The 14666-nt window shown below is 40.6% G+C and overlaps 1 long non-coding RNA gene across 3 annotated transcripts; it reads left to right on the top strand.

Moving 5' to 3' along the window:
- Nucleotides 1-272: 272 nt before the first annotated feature.
- On the top strand, nt 273-14322 carry LOC102450965 (uncharacterized). Of its 3 annotated transcripts, none has more exons than XR_012897892.1 (6): nt 273-457; nt 4957-5098; nt 5979-6089; nt 7572-7756; nt 9037-9180; nt 13050-14322. It is a non-coding gene; the product is annotated as an uncharacterized LOC102450965 (long non-coding RNA). The 3 variants fall into 3 exon arrangements; XR_012897893.1 differs by having other exon boundaries at nt 9011-9180; XR_012897894.1 differs by lacking the exons at nt 7572-7756; nt 9037-9180; nt 13050-14322 and adding an exon at nt 7111-7565 and having other exon boundaries at nt 278-457.
- Nucleotides 14323-14666: the final 344 nt, after the last annotated feature.

Genomic DNA, 14666 nt, shown 5'->3' with positions numbered 1-14666 from the left:
TGGCTCATGCATTATCAACCAACCAACCAAACAATGAAGGTGCTAATGGTTCTTGATGTCTGTTGAGAATCTGGTGTTGGTCATTTTCCTTTCAAAGTGCTTACTAATGGTTCTTATCAGCCTCTTGTAACTATTTAATCTTTGAGATGTTACTAGATTGTTTCTTGTTTAAGTTTTTCCTGTTACAGACTCACTGGGCTATCCCTCTGAAGCTTATCTTCTCACTGTCTTCTTTTCTTCCTCCCCTTCAATTCCCTCCCCCCTATTTATTCTTGGTTCTGGACTTCCAACACTCCAGTCATCTGAAGAAATGGGTTGTGCCCACGAAAGCTCATGAAATCTCAAGTCCATGACTATGGGCCATGACAGGAATGGAAGGTGCTGCCCCGTTTCCCTGTTCATCTCATCCCCAAGAGTTGGTCTCAAAAGTAGCACCTGCAGAGCAACTGGTGAGAAGGTAATTGTAATGTTAGCTCTGTGTTCTGTGCTGTGAAAAGAACTGTACAAGCTATCTTGTTCTGACTTCAGATCTATTCAAGAGATTTGTAACTGGATGCTGAGAGCTAGTGGCTGGGTTGGCAACTCTGATTACTTAAATGTTCATTATTCTCCTCTCTCTCACTCTTCCCCCTCCCCCCCCCCAACCAGGGGAAATAGAATAGTTAATTACCTAATTGTACTGGGGAAGAGAGGGGCTAAAGAGCTAATTATTGGTTAGCTGAGAGAGTAGTTAAAAAGCACTGGAAGTACAATGGAGAGAGGTCAAGGCCCTGTCTACTTCAGAAAATTAGGTTGATGTAACTATGTTGCTCAGGCATGGAAAAAATCCATATGCACCCTGAGCAGTGTAGTTAGCCTGACCTAAATCCCTATGCAGGCAGCAGTAGGTCGATGGAAGAATTCTTCCATCAACCTTGCTACCTCCTCTTTGGCCAAGTCTATTCTAAAGTAGACAGTGGAATCAAGATATGCAACTCTAGCTATGGTAATTATTTACAGGAGGATGAAATTAACTTAAATTTTTTACATGTACTATTTTATCCATCCTCCCTCTTCCGAAGTGGGGGAATGTATATTCTTAGGAGGTGTTTTTTAAATTACTTTCTACTGTAAATTGTGCACTGACACAATAGACTAATCTGTTAAGGCTGGAGGAGGTTATGCCAATCACTTTTTATACACTGAATATTAAACTTCTTTACTTCAGCAAAAGGATTTACTTTTAGCATCTATGAGTGAGGCCCAGACAGTTCAGTTACATCACATCAGAGCAGAAGTGAATCTGTTCCACTTCACAAGAAGTAAAAACTGAAACCAGAAGAGGATTAGTAATGTAACATATTGTGAATATAAAATATATGTAATTAAAGGATTAGGGTTAGGTCTACAGTGAGCATGTGCATTGAAAGTGCCAAAGAGGACTGCAAGCCAGCTTTACTCATAGCAAGTGTGGTGCTCTGGGGAAGTGGTTCTCAACCTGCAGATCAGACTGCTTGTGCCCATGTCAGCTCACAACTGCAACACATGCAATATCTTCAGGTCCATAGAGGTAGTGTGTGTGTATATATATATTGTGTGTGTGTGTGTGTGTGTATGTGTCCCACATAACACAGAGAGATGCATATGTGGCTCACCATAGTAAATAGGTTGAGAACCACTACTCCGCAGCAATGTTGTGTCTATTCAGCCTGATCATCGCTCAGGCATTATGAATTCAAGCCCTACTGTGAGTAGAAATCTGAAATAAGAGGCATGTTTTTACAGTCTGCCTCTGCTAAAGAGGTTTTGTATTTTGAGGAAATGTAATTTTGAGTATAGCAGAATATTAAGAAAGTCCTAAAACAATGTTTTAAAAGAAATTACACATGCAAACACTGGAAGGAGAAGGGAAGTTAGGGATCAGAAGACTATGTGGGGAAGGACTGGGGCTGCAGTGAGGGAAGGGGGATAAATGGAGATGAGATATAAGGTAATGGAGAACAGTTGTGAGCATTGGTTGGGGAAGGGAAAAGTAGAGGTCTAATGAGAAAAATTGGATCAGGTGCACTTGTCAGCTTCTCATCCTCCCTTGATCTGGCATCTTCTGGGGGGTGGAGGAGAACATGGAGGGAAGGAGCTGGGGCCGGGTAACCTTACCTGCCCAGGAGGGAGATGTGGGCTGTCTCTGTGGGAGCACTGCTGCATGGAAACCAGCAGCAATGTGAGATACCTCCTGTAAATCCTTAATTTCCCTTTAAATAGCCCATCAACAGCTCTCTAAAATAGCTTCCCGTCTCTGAGTTCCTGACAGATCTTTAAATAGGTCCTTGCTCATTCTTTAAATATTCCCCTGTTGTCTTTTGCAGCAATTCAAACCGCTCTTGTTGGAGCTGCACACTTGAGCGCGTCACCTTATTTACGCATCTGATTACCTAGCTGGAATCAAGGTACCTTGATTCAAGTTTCCCCACCGTCCCCACAGCAGGAGACCAACAGGAGTGCTTCCCTTACTCCTCACAGGAGCAGAAGTACCCGCTGCTGATGAGGGCGCCCATGGAGTTCAATTCAGTGGGTCTTTACTAGACCCACTAAATAGAACTCCAGAAGATCAAACTCCAGTCGATATTTCTCAGAGTGAAGACATGGCCTCAGGAAGGTGGATTACCCACACTGATGGGAGAATTCCTCCCATAGACATAGTTAGTGCCCACATCAAAGCAATACAATGGTGTTACAGTGCAGTTGTAGCATTTTAAGTGGAGCCCACCCTGTTATGAGAATAATATTTGCTTCAGATGTTACATTATTAAAATTAAACCTGGCATACCTCTGACGGTTCAATCAAAGATTTCCATGTCTAGCCTGTCACACCAGTGGTAACTGTTGTCCAATTTTTTTACCACACTATCAGTTGCAGCATTTCTTTCTCTGCTGAGCATAAATGAACTAGACTTTAAAAAAAAATGGGCAAAGGACACCAAGCCCATTGGACCATTTAAGCCAGATTCAGGATGGTAGTGACTTTACTGGCACATGCCACCAGATAAAGTAAATAATATTCCTATGCTGTTTTGGTCCCCGCCCCCCAAATGAATGCAAGCAATTATAAAATATCAAGCAGAAAAGGGCTTGTGACTTCATATGCCTCAGTCTTCAGTTTTAGATTTTGTTAATATTAAGTTCTTGGTATACAATAATACATTATGGAGATTTCTTAACAGGACCTCCAAAGACCTTGACATGACTTCATGTCTCTATTGCTCTCCTTTGCCATTTAAAATTATTGGATTATCTGTGTTCCTGACACATTCCTGGTAGGGAGACTTTTTTACTTTTTTCTCAGTCTTCAATTGATTCCTACCTCTATGATCTTCTTGTGTCTTTGATATTTTTTCTTGTGTCTCCATAAAACCAGCTCATGATTCTTTTGAAGTTCTCTCTCCATTCAGTCACAGATTCAGGCCTCTAGTTCTGGTATTTCCTGCACTATACTTTCCTGGTTGTAAGTCAGATACATCATTCAGTCACTAATCAGTGTGTGTCAACCAAAAGAAATTGCTTTATGGCCTGGCTTTTTTGTTCTCTCAAACACCACAATTTATGTGTAAACTAAATACCTGAATTTCAACATCAGCATACTATGTGTGAACCACTGATATTTATGTTAGCATATTTATTCAGAAACCCTTGAGTTTCATAAAATACAAGACAGAAGAATCTCAAACACTGTTGCAGTCTGGGGACTGACTTGCTAAGCAGTGGTTCTGCAGAAAAGGACCTGAGAAACTGGATATGAGTCAACTGTGTGTCTTTGTAGCCAAGAAGACTAATAGCATATTGGGGTGCATTAATAGGAGCATTTCCAGCAGATCTAAAGAAGTGATTATTCCCCTTTATTTGGCACTGGAATACTGTGTCCAGTCCTGGGCCCCCCATTACGGAAAGGATGTGGACATATTGGAGAGAGTGCAGCAGAGGGCAACAAAAATGATTAGGGGACAGGAACACATAACTTATGAGGTGAGGCAAAGGGATTTGGGCTTGTTTAGTCTACAGAAAAAAAGAAAAAGGGGGATTTGATAGCAGCCTTCAACTAAAAGTTCCAAAAAGATGGAAAGAGACTGTTCTCAGTGGTGACAGATGACAGAATGAGGAGCAATGGTCTCAAGTTACAGTGAGGAAGGTCTAGGTTGGATATTAGGAAAAACTATTTCACTAGGTGGGTGGTGAAGCACTGAAATGGGTTACCTAAGGAGGTGGTGGAATCTCCATCCCTAGAGGTTAAGTCCTGACTTACAAAGCCCTGGCTAGGATTTAGTTGAGTTTGGTCATGCTTTCAGCAGGGGTTTGAACTCGATGACCTCTGTGTTTAATACAGTAATATTTTTTAAAAGTACAAATGCTGCCAAATTGCAGACAAGTTCAAGTGCCAAAACTTGCATTTAGGCAGCCAGAAAATTTTAAGCTTCACCAGTGGATCTTGCTAGCCAATTTGAGCTTTGTCCAACCCTTTTACAAAGGAATGCTGCTGCTGTTTTTTTTCATTTCCTTTGGACATAGCTAAGACCTTATCAAATGCACTGTCCATTTTGGTCAATTTCACAGTCATAGGTGAAATAATGAAATGTATTATTTTTTAAATCCTATTTAAATATAAAATGTCATGGTGCTGTATTTGTAGGGGTCCTGACCCAAAAAACCCCACAGTGTAAACCAGGTACATGTGGATTCTTTTTTTGCCCTGGAATTTAAATGACATCTGTGTTTGTTGGCTGCCTTATTCTGCATCCACGAAGACTTTGAGTTTAAGGTGCTTCAGCCTCTCCCCCCTCCCCCCTCCCGCTCTAACCGAATCCCCCTCCCTCCCGCAGAGCCAGGCACCCTCAGCCGTCCTGCTATAACCCAATGCCTCTCCCCCTCCCCGCTCTACCCTAATGCCTGGGTCCCAGAGCTGCTGTCACGCACTTCTCCCTCCAGGCACTGGGACGCATGCTCAGAGCAGCCAGCTGTAAGCAGTACCGGCGTGTGGCTCAGAACCAGCAGGAACTGCATTTCTTTAATCAAAGAGCCAGATGCGGCTTGAGAGCCATGGGTTGGCCACCTCTGGAGTAGTTTATGGGTGACTATTGTTTTCTTTACTACATTAAAGAAGTTCAGTGTTAGAAAAAAATTATTCTGTGATTTTTTGCCATTGTTAGATGACAGCAGCCCTAGCCTTCAGATAGTGTATGCCAGTCTGAAAGGGTTTGAGTCTGTGTAGGACTTTGGGGAAACTTCAGGGTAAAAAGTTAGAGACTATAGTGTTTTGTGCTCCTTCTCTGTGCTGAAAAATTAAATGGTTCATTTCACCTGAAATATTTTTGTTTTGACATTTTTTTAAATAAATTTTATTTTTTCTGATTTTATGTAGTTGTTTTTACTGAAAACAATTTGGTGAATACAATACAAATTCACGAAATATTTTGATCAATCTGAATCTGCATTTTTTTTTAAATTTAAAATAGTTTGGGATAAAAAATTTGGCTTTGTCCTCCAGGAAAAAAAACAAAAACAAAAAATCTGATGAGTAGAAAGTAAAACAACTGTAGAGTTTCTCCCCAATATTTGTACTGAATTTTGTATGATTCTTGGTTACCCAGAAGATGATAGAATAGCTTAGACCAAAGAAAGGAAAATGTTGATACACATGGGCTGAAGAAGTAATGAATAGGACTAACTATGAAAAGGGGGAAATGATCTCAGTATTTTAGTTTTTATTTCTTACTGTATTGTAGTATTTGAAAATATTAATACTATGACAAGTAATCCATTGACCATAGGCAGATTCAAACCACATGTGTAAAGTCATATAGAATGCAACAATATTTGGTTTTCTTTTGCTGCATAAAACATCTTATCTTTCAGATTACTCTCAAAGCAAAATAGCATCAAACAATACATGACAGTTCTCACTAGGCCAGATTCATCACTAGTGATCTTCTGTTGATTTTTATGTCTAGAAAGATTAAGGGAAGGATCTGCAAATCTTCACTCACAAGTTGTGTTTCTGGTTCTGACCCTTAATACCGTGGAACCTTGGACAAGTCACTTGAGACGTCTTTTAAAAATTGGTATACTATTATTTATTACCATTACTTACTTTAATGAGTGTTTTGAGGTTTAATGTTTATAAAGTACACTGAGAGCTTCAAATGGAAGATACAAGTGTAAAATTATTATTTGTTGTATCTTTTTTGTGGGTTTAGAACCAATCAGTAATTTCGTATAAGTGTTTCCAGTAGCTAAATAGCCACTCTGATATAGAGGACTCCTTCCACCTAAATTAGGTTTCTGGACAATTTCTGAAATAATGACTTTTGGGTCATGACTCATTTAAACATATAACTATTATATCTATTGTGAAATCTGCTTTTGGCCTTTGTTTAATTTCTGGATCAGCATTACATTATGGCTACATCTACACTGGCCCCTTCTTCGGAAGGGGCATGCTAATTTTGAACTTGGGAATAGGGAAATCCGCGGGGGATTTAAATATCCCCCGCGGGATTTAAATAAACATGGCCGCCGCTTTTTTTCCGGCTTTTCCCCAAGCCGGAAAAAAAGCGGCGGCTATGTTTATTTAAATCCCGCGGGGGATATTTAAATCCCCCGCGGATTTCCCTATTCCCAAGTTCAAAATTAGCATGCCCCTTCCAAAGAAGGGGCCAGTGTAGACGTAGCCTATCTGATGATAATCAGAAGAACTAGAAATGTGCTACATTCCCATCACATATTATCTAAGTCAAAATTTTGTTTTATTTTTGCATAATTGTTTGTGATGGGGCAAAAACACATCTCACTTTGTAAGAGCAAAACTTCAACTTTAAGTGACCATGCCAATGTTATTGTTTAGATTAGCTGGAAAATAATACTGAAGACTAGCATAAGGGCACTGTTGTTCCAGGGAAACACAGTATCAGCTTCATAAATGTATGGGGGAATCTTGCATAGGAACAACTACTTGTAATGCACATTAAATGTGTATTGAATTCCATTCCTTTGGCAAAATAAAATCATGTAAGAGACTGAGAATCTTTCAGTCTGTCTATATTTGGGAAATGAATACTTTTGACTATTTTTGCATCTCTGCAGGTGGTCAGTGTTGGGAATGCAATACAAGAAATGACCTCACCATCTTCAGCTGTACTAAATGTTATTTTTGGCTGCTGTACATGTCAAGAACTCTGGATAATTATTTTTTAATACTTTATAAATCATTCTGGGTAAATTGTATAAAACATTTTATTTTTATTGCTTACATAACTGCATAAAATGTTTATCTTGGTAGAAGACTGCAGTGTTTTTGCCAAAACAGATTCCATATTGATTTCTAGAAATTATTGAAAGTTAATAATATTCCCTTTTTAATGGTATCTTTGCCATGTTATTAAATAGGGTTTTGTTGGGATTAAAAATTGTTTCTGACAGAAATAATAACTTTCCTGTTTTCACTGAATAAGTTCTGTGGTCCATCTCCTTTGGAACTCAATGCAGTTCAATTAATCCTCTGATACTTAATCCATGACTCTTTAGATGCCTGTGGCTCTTTACAGGTCTTCATGAGGTTCTCAGGAATTGTGCACATCTGATTGGAATAAATCACTGGAGATATGAGCAGATGAAATAGCTGAGATTTTCCTCCGTGTGCGTGGTATAAAAAGGAGCCATTGGAATTGTCTCGGTTTGTAAGCGTGAAACCACGAGCAAATTATGGCCAGTAGAAGAGGAGGAGAAAGAGGTGAATTCCCCCTCTCTTCCACTATGCTAGAGTGATACTTTTCTTTCCCTTCCTCACACCCCCCACTGACTGACTGAGAACATTTGCTGTGCTATTGTAACATAGCTTCAGTGCTCTGTGGCACAAGCGCACTTAATCACATAGATATAATCTTTTGGCTCATCAAATTTTGTAAATTTATTTATTAGGGGATCACGTCACTTATCACTGAAATACATTAGTGGAAGATGCAAGTACACAGAACATTGGAAAACTAGGCCATTTTAATATAGGAGTATAAATACGGATTTAAGATCCTGACAGTAGTAATCTAGATTTGAAAATATTTTGAAGTACAGGTTGGACCTCCTGGGTATGGCACCTTGGGAACTGACTGGTCCTAGACAAGGGAGTTTCCCAGAATGGGGACATCTGGGGTGGGGCATCAGATTTTCCACTGGGATTCTCTCTCCAACCACCTGGCACCTCTGTCCCCCCACACCCTCCAACTGTGGCAGCTCCATGAGCTCCTGCAGCCACACCAGTTTTGCTGCCTCGTGAGCTCCAGTGGCCCTGGCAGCCCTGTTTGGTCCATAGGCCTGTGAGTTTCACCCTGCCAATCTTGGGGGGCTCCCACCGACACACACGGTTCCCTGCCCTACCAGCTATGGGTTATTGTACTCCATGGGCTCTTCTGCCCTGCTGACTCCACGGCTAGCTCCAATCTCGCTGTCAAGGTCTACTGCTGGGGTATTCTGGTCCATCAACGTCCATGGTCCTGATGTTGCCATACCAGAGAGTCCTGGACCACAGAGGTTCTCACCTTACAGTGAGAAATGTTTGATGGCCGTTTCTGAAAGGGACACCTTTGAACATCTATATATGTCTGATTAATGCTTCAGAAGTGGAATTTACCAAAGCTTTTGATATTATTTCAGAGATGAAGCACTTAGGAATAAAAATAACAATCTTGTTTAATATCTTTCCGCCAAAGGACCTGAAGTACATGCTAAACTTTAGATACCAGTTATAAACTACTGTATGCAGACAGCAACAAAAATGATTAGGGGGCTGGAGCACATGATTTACAAGGAGTAGCTGAGGGATTTGGGCTTGTTTAGTTTACAGAAGAGAAGAGTGAGGGAGGATTTGATAGCAACCTCCAACTACCTGAAGGGAGGTTCCAAAGAGATGGAAAGAGGCTGTTCTCAGTAGTAACTCTCAGACTGGAGTGACTTTTGAAACTGTAACGGGAACTTTTGAAACTCTCACCAGGAGGGCTTTGGCTTCCTCTACCACAGGATGCTATTCCAGGAAGAACTGCTAAGCAGGGATGGCATTCACCTTTTGAGATAGGGGAAGACCATATTTGGATAAAGACTGGATAACTTAGTGAGGAGGACTTTAAACTAGATTCAACGGGGACAGGTAACCAAAGCCCACAGGTAAGTGAAGAACATGGAGACCTGGGAGATGGGTTGGAAATGGGAAGGAGTTTGGGCTATAATAGCAGAGAAAAAGGAGGGATAAGGCAGAACTGGGGGGCAAGATCAAATCAGTATGCCAATATACAAATGCAAGAAGTATGTGTAATAAGCAGGAAGAACTGGAAGTGCTAATAAATAAATACAACTATGACATCGTTGGCATCACAGAGACTTGGTGGGATAATACACATGATTGGAATATTGGTATAAAAGGGTACAGCTTACTCAGGAAGGACAGGCGGGGGAAAAGGGAGTAGGTGTGGCCTTATCTATTAAAAATGTACACACTTGGACTGAGGTGGAGATGGACATAGGAGACGGGCATGTTGAGAGTCTCTGAGTTAGGCTAAAAGGGGTAAAAAAAAACAAGGGTGATGTCATGATAGGGGGTCTAATACAGGCCACCTACCCAGGCGTAAGAGGTGGAGGAAGCTTTTTTTTTAAACAACGAACAAAATCATCCAAAGTGCAGGATTTGGTGGTGATGGGGGACTTCAACTATCCAGATATATGTTGGGAAACTAACACAGCGGAGCACAGACTATCCAATAAGTTCTTGGACTGCATTGGAGACAACTTTTTATTTCAGAAGGTTGAAAAAGCTACTAGGAGGGAAGCTGTTCTAGATTTGATTTTAACAAATAGAGAGGAACTGGTTGAGAATTTGAAAGCGGAAGGCAGCTTGGATGAAAATGATCATGAAATCATAGAGTTCATGATTCTAAGATATGGTAGAAGGGAGAATGGCAAAAATAGAGACAATGGATTTCATTAAGGCAGATTTTGGTAAGCTCAGAGAGCTGGTAGGTAATGTCCTATGGGAAGCAAGACTGAGGGGAAAAACAATTGAAGAGAGTTGGCAGTTTTTCAAAGGGACATTGTTAAGGGCCCAAAAGCAAGCTATTCTGCTGCGTAGGATAGATAGAAAATATGGCAAAAGACCACCTTGGATCAACCAGGAGATCTTGTATGATCTAAAAATAAAAAATGGAAACTAGGACAAATTACAAAGAATGAATATAAACACACAATACAGGAATGCAGGGGCAAGATTAGAAAGGCAAAGGCACAAAACAAGCTCAAACTAGCTACAGGCATAAAAGGAAAGAAGAAGACATTCTATAAATATATTAGAAACAAGAGGAAGACCAAGGACAGGGTAGACCCATTGCTCAGTGACAAGAGGGAAACAGAATGCCTGACATAGTGAATGCTAGTGGGAAGGGAGTAGATTTAGAAGATAAAATAAAAATAGAAAAAGTTAATTTTAACTTAGAAAAGTTAGATGTCTGTAGTAATCAGGGCCTGATGAAATGCATCCTAGAATACTCAAAGAGCTGATAGAGGAGGTATCTGAGCCTTTAGCTATCCTCTTTAGAAAATCATGGAAAACAGGAGAGATTCCAGAAGATTGGAAAAGGGCAGATATAGTGCCCATCTATAAAAAGGGAAATAAAAACAACCCAGGAAACTACAGACCAGTCAGTTTAACTTCTGTGCCAGGAAAGATAATGGAGCAAGTAATTAAGGAAATCATCTGCAAACACTTGGAAGATAATAAGGTGATAAGGAACAGCCAGCATAGATTTGTAAAGAACAAATCATGTCAAACCAATCTGATAGCTTTCTTTGATATGATAACAAGTCTTGTGGATAAGGGAGAAGCAGTGGACGTGATATACCTAGACTTTAGTGAGGCATTTGTTACAGTCTCGCATGATATTTTTATCAATAAACTAGGCAAATACAACTTAGATGGGGCTACAATAAGGTGGGTGCATAACTGACTGGATAACCGTTCCCAAAGAGTAGTTATTAACGGTTCACAATCCTGCTGGAAAGGAGTAACAATTGAGGTTCCACAGGGGTCTGTTTTGGTACCAGTTTCTGTTCAATATCTTCATCAACTATTTAGATTATCAGCATAGAGAGTACGTTTATTAAGTTTGCAGACGATACAAAGTTTGGAGGGGTTGCAACTGCTTTGGAGGATAGGGTCATAATTCAAAATGATCTGGACAAATTGGAGAAATGGTCTGAGGTAAACAGGATGAAGTTTAATAAGGACAAATGCAAAGTACTCCACTTAGGAAGGAACAATCAGTTTCACACATACAGAATGGGAAGCGACTGTCTAGGAAGGAATATGGCAGAAAGGGATCTAGGGGTTATAGTGGACCACAAGCTAAATATGAGTCAACAGTGTGATGCTGTTACAAAAAAAGCCAAAATGATTCTAGGATGCATTAACAGATGCTTTATGAGCTAGACACGAGAAGTCAGTCTTTCCCTGTTGATTAGGCCTCAGTTGGAGTATTGTGTCCAGTTCTGGACGCCACATTTCAAGAAAGACGTGGAGAAATTGGAGAAGGTTCAGAGAAGAGCAACAAGAATGATTAAAGGTCTAGAGAACATGACCTATGAAAGAAGACTGAAAGAACTGGGCTTGTTTAGTTTGGAGAAGAGAAGACTGAGAGGGGACATGATAGCAATTTTCAAGTATCTAAAAGGGTGTCACAAGGAGGACAGGAAAAAACTTGTTCTTCCTGGCCTCTGAGGATAGGACAAGAAGCAATGGGCTTAAACTGCAGCAAGGGAAGTTTAGGTTAGAAAAAGTTCCTAACTGTCAGGGTGGTTAAACACTGGAATAAATTGCCTAGAGGGGTTATGGAATCCCCATCTCTGGAGATATTTAAGAGTAGGTTAGATAAATGTCTTATCAGGGATATTCTAGACAGTACTGGGTCCTGCCATGAGGGCAGGGGACCTCTTGAGGTCCCTTCTAGTCCTAGTATTCTATGATTCTAGGCAGCCAACCCTGGGGAGAGTATATGGACATCCAGGGTAAGACAGATACTCCCTTTCCCAGACTATCCTTTAATATATGTGTGTGTGGAGGGGATTGTGACCTTCATTTTGATCCCCTAGCTGGAGAGACTTAAGGCCCCCTAGCAAATAGTAGGGAAGCAGGGCTTGTGTTGAGATAACTCCGTATAGATAACTGGGCATGGTCAGGTTCCCTCATCCCGTGAAGGAGGAACCACCCACCAAGCAGTCATTGGACATTACTGCAGAGTGACAATTGTGCTATTGCTGAGATTAAGAATAGCTTTTTGTGTAAACCTCAGTTGTTCTAAATGATCCACAATCAGTACAGTTCATGTGGTTGCTTTCGAATTTGATGTGGCTAATGGAGATATGAGGTATTTACAGTGATCCAAATTTGGTGTCATTGGACAATGGGATTCCTGGGATGCAGCTCTTGGAGGGGGAGGAAAAAGGCAACTTTTCTTAAAGATGATGTGTTCTGGCAACAGTTTTTTGCTTACAGATACAGACTAAACCAGGGTTCAGAGCATTGTACCATGATCTCAAATACTTGAGGCATGTCTCTGCAGAGTGCTTGGCTCGCACCAGGTATTGGGGGAAATCAAATTGAAATGTTTGAAAACATCTGTAATTAGATGTGCAAAGTTTCACATGCCTAATGGACAAATCATGGAATGTGTAGAGACAGAGCCTAACTATCTGAAAACTATCTCTGTATCATACAGATATGTGAGGTTCTGAGACTGTTATAGTCAGAGTTCTATCCATAGGCACTCTGAGGTCAAATCCAACCACAGGCAGAAATGATTAAATGATAATCATTGTATCTCTTGTGTCTGTGCATATCCAGCTTGCATACATGAAGTGATGGTTCTGGAGCTGAGAAACAAAAGGAAGGAAGGGTCTGGTTTACAGAAGTCCTGATTAGGGATGGGACAGTTATACAAAACTTACCGTTGGTTATGTAAAGTTAGTAACAACTATCTTCTGTTCTTTAGGGCACAACTATGCTACACGGAAGATTGATGCTGCTGCGGTGGATCTTCCTAAATTTGATTTAGCAGGTGTAGTATAGACCTGCTAGATTAAATTCCAAGGGCACCCTCATTGGTGTTAGTATTCCTGCTCCTCATGAGGAGTAAGGGAAGCCTCCTGCTATGTGGACGTGTAGCCTTGTAATTTTGTAGGTAATAAGTCAGTTAGTTATAATTAATGTATGTTATAGCAAAAGGGTTGAATTAAACTTAAACACAAGATGTAGGCCTCAGACAGGCCAGGCAGCTTTGATAATTTAGCTCCAGCTCTGTTTGATGTTAGCATGTTCTGATGTTAAAGCAAAGGGTTGGAATATTGTAATACATAGTGATGTTAATATTAGGCAAGGCCTTATAATAGATAAAAAGAAGTTTAATGTTGAAAGACTTTGTAACGTTGTTAAAGTGACTAGAAATACCCTTTTGTCCCATGCTGCAGTTGTGTAAATGTATTGTATGTGTGAATGAGAGAGAGAATATTTTAGGAGAGAGAAGTGTGAAGGCCACTGCATGCTCAAATGGTCAGAGGAGGGGCCGGAGACACAGAAGCGCACTGAAGATGCAGACTACTGGGACAGATTGACGAATCCTGAAGTTAGTGGCAAGCACCCCTTGATAGGGTACTAATTTTCGCCACAAGACAACACCCAGGAGGAGTTGTCAGCATACTGGTGTCAGATGACTGCGAGAACAACCTCCAGATAAACATATGTCACAGAAAAACTGATTGTGATGATGAATGACTGATTAAGGCCTGACCAGGCAAAATGCATAGACTTGCATGGAAGGAAAATCCTATGAAGGATGGGGTGTGTTATATGGTTCTGTCCTGGTAAAACCATGGAGCATCAGTCCTGACTGACAAGAACCTGGCTCCTCCCTCATAGTCAATCTATCTGGCCAATACGCTGGGTTGAGCAACAGACTGGTAACTATTCCATCAGCAGGACGTGTGTGTGAATGCATATGCTACTTTGTTATATTATCAATAAATGCGTCATGTTGCCTTATCCTCCTGAAAAAGATCCTGTATGCTTCTTTTAAGCATAACAGACAGTGTGGAAACATGATGTAAGATACGTCGACTCCAACTACGTAAATGACGTAGCTGGAGTTGCGTATCTTCCTTTGATCTTCTGATGTAGTGTAGACCAGGCCTTAGAAGATTGCAGCTAGGGGAAAGCTAAAACTTTTCCCTTCCCCAGCTAGATACTTACCCTCATAAATGTGAGGCACACTGAAGGAGGACGGGGGAGGGGGAGGAGAGTGAGGTCAGGGAAGGGAAAGGAAACACTTTTGTTGTCTGGGGAACAGTTAGGGCACGTGTAGACTTGCTTTCACTTTCAAAAGAAGATATGCAAATTCTGCGCTATTTTGAATATCTTCTTCCTATCACTTTTTCAAAAGAGGTTCTTTCAAAAAAGAAAGTTGTCTAGACACGGTTCTTTCGAGAAAAAACCCTTTTTCGAAAGAACTGTGTAAACTTTATTTTTTTTAGGAAGAACAGTTCTTTTGAAAAGGTTTCTTTTCCTCAAAAGAACCGTGTCTAGACTTTCTTTTTCGAAAGAACCTCTTTCGAAA

The sequence above is a fragment of the Pelodiscus sinensis genome, chromosome 1 (assembly GCF_049634645.1).
Source record: "Pelodiscus sinensis isolate JC-2024 chromosome 1, ASM4963464v1, whole genome shotgun sequence".
Classification (NCBI taxonomy): Eukaryota; Metazoa; Chordata; order Testudines; family Trionychidae; genus Pelodiscus; species Pelodiscus sinensis.
The sequence above is the reverse complement of the archived record's forward strand: the minus strand, read 5'-3'. Positions and strand labels throughout refer to the sequence as shown.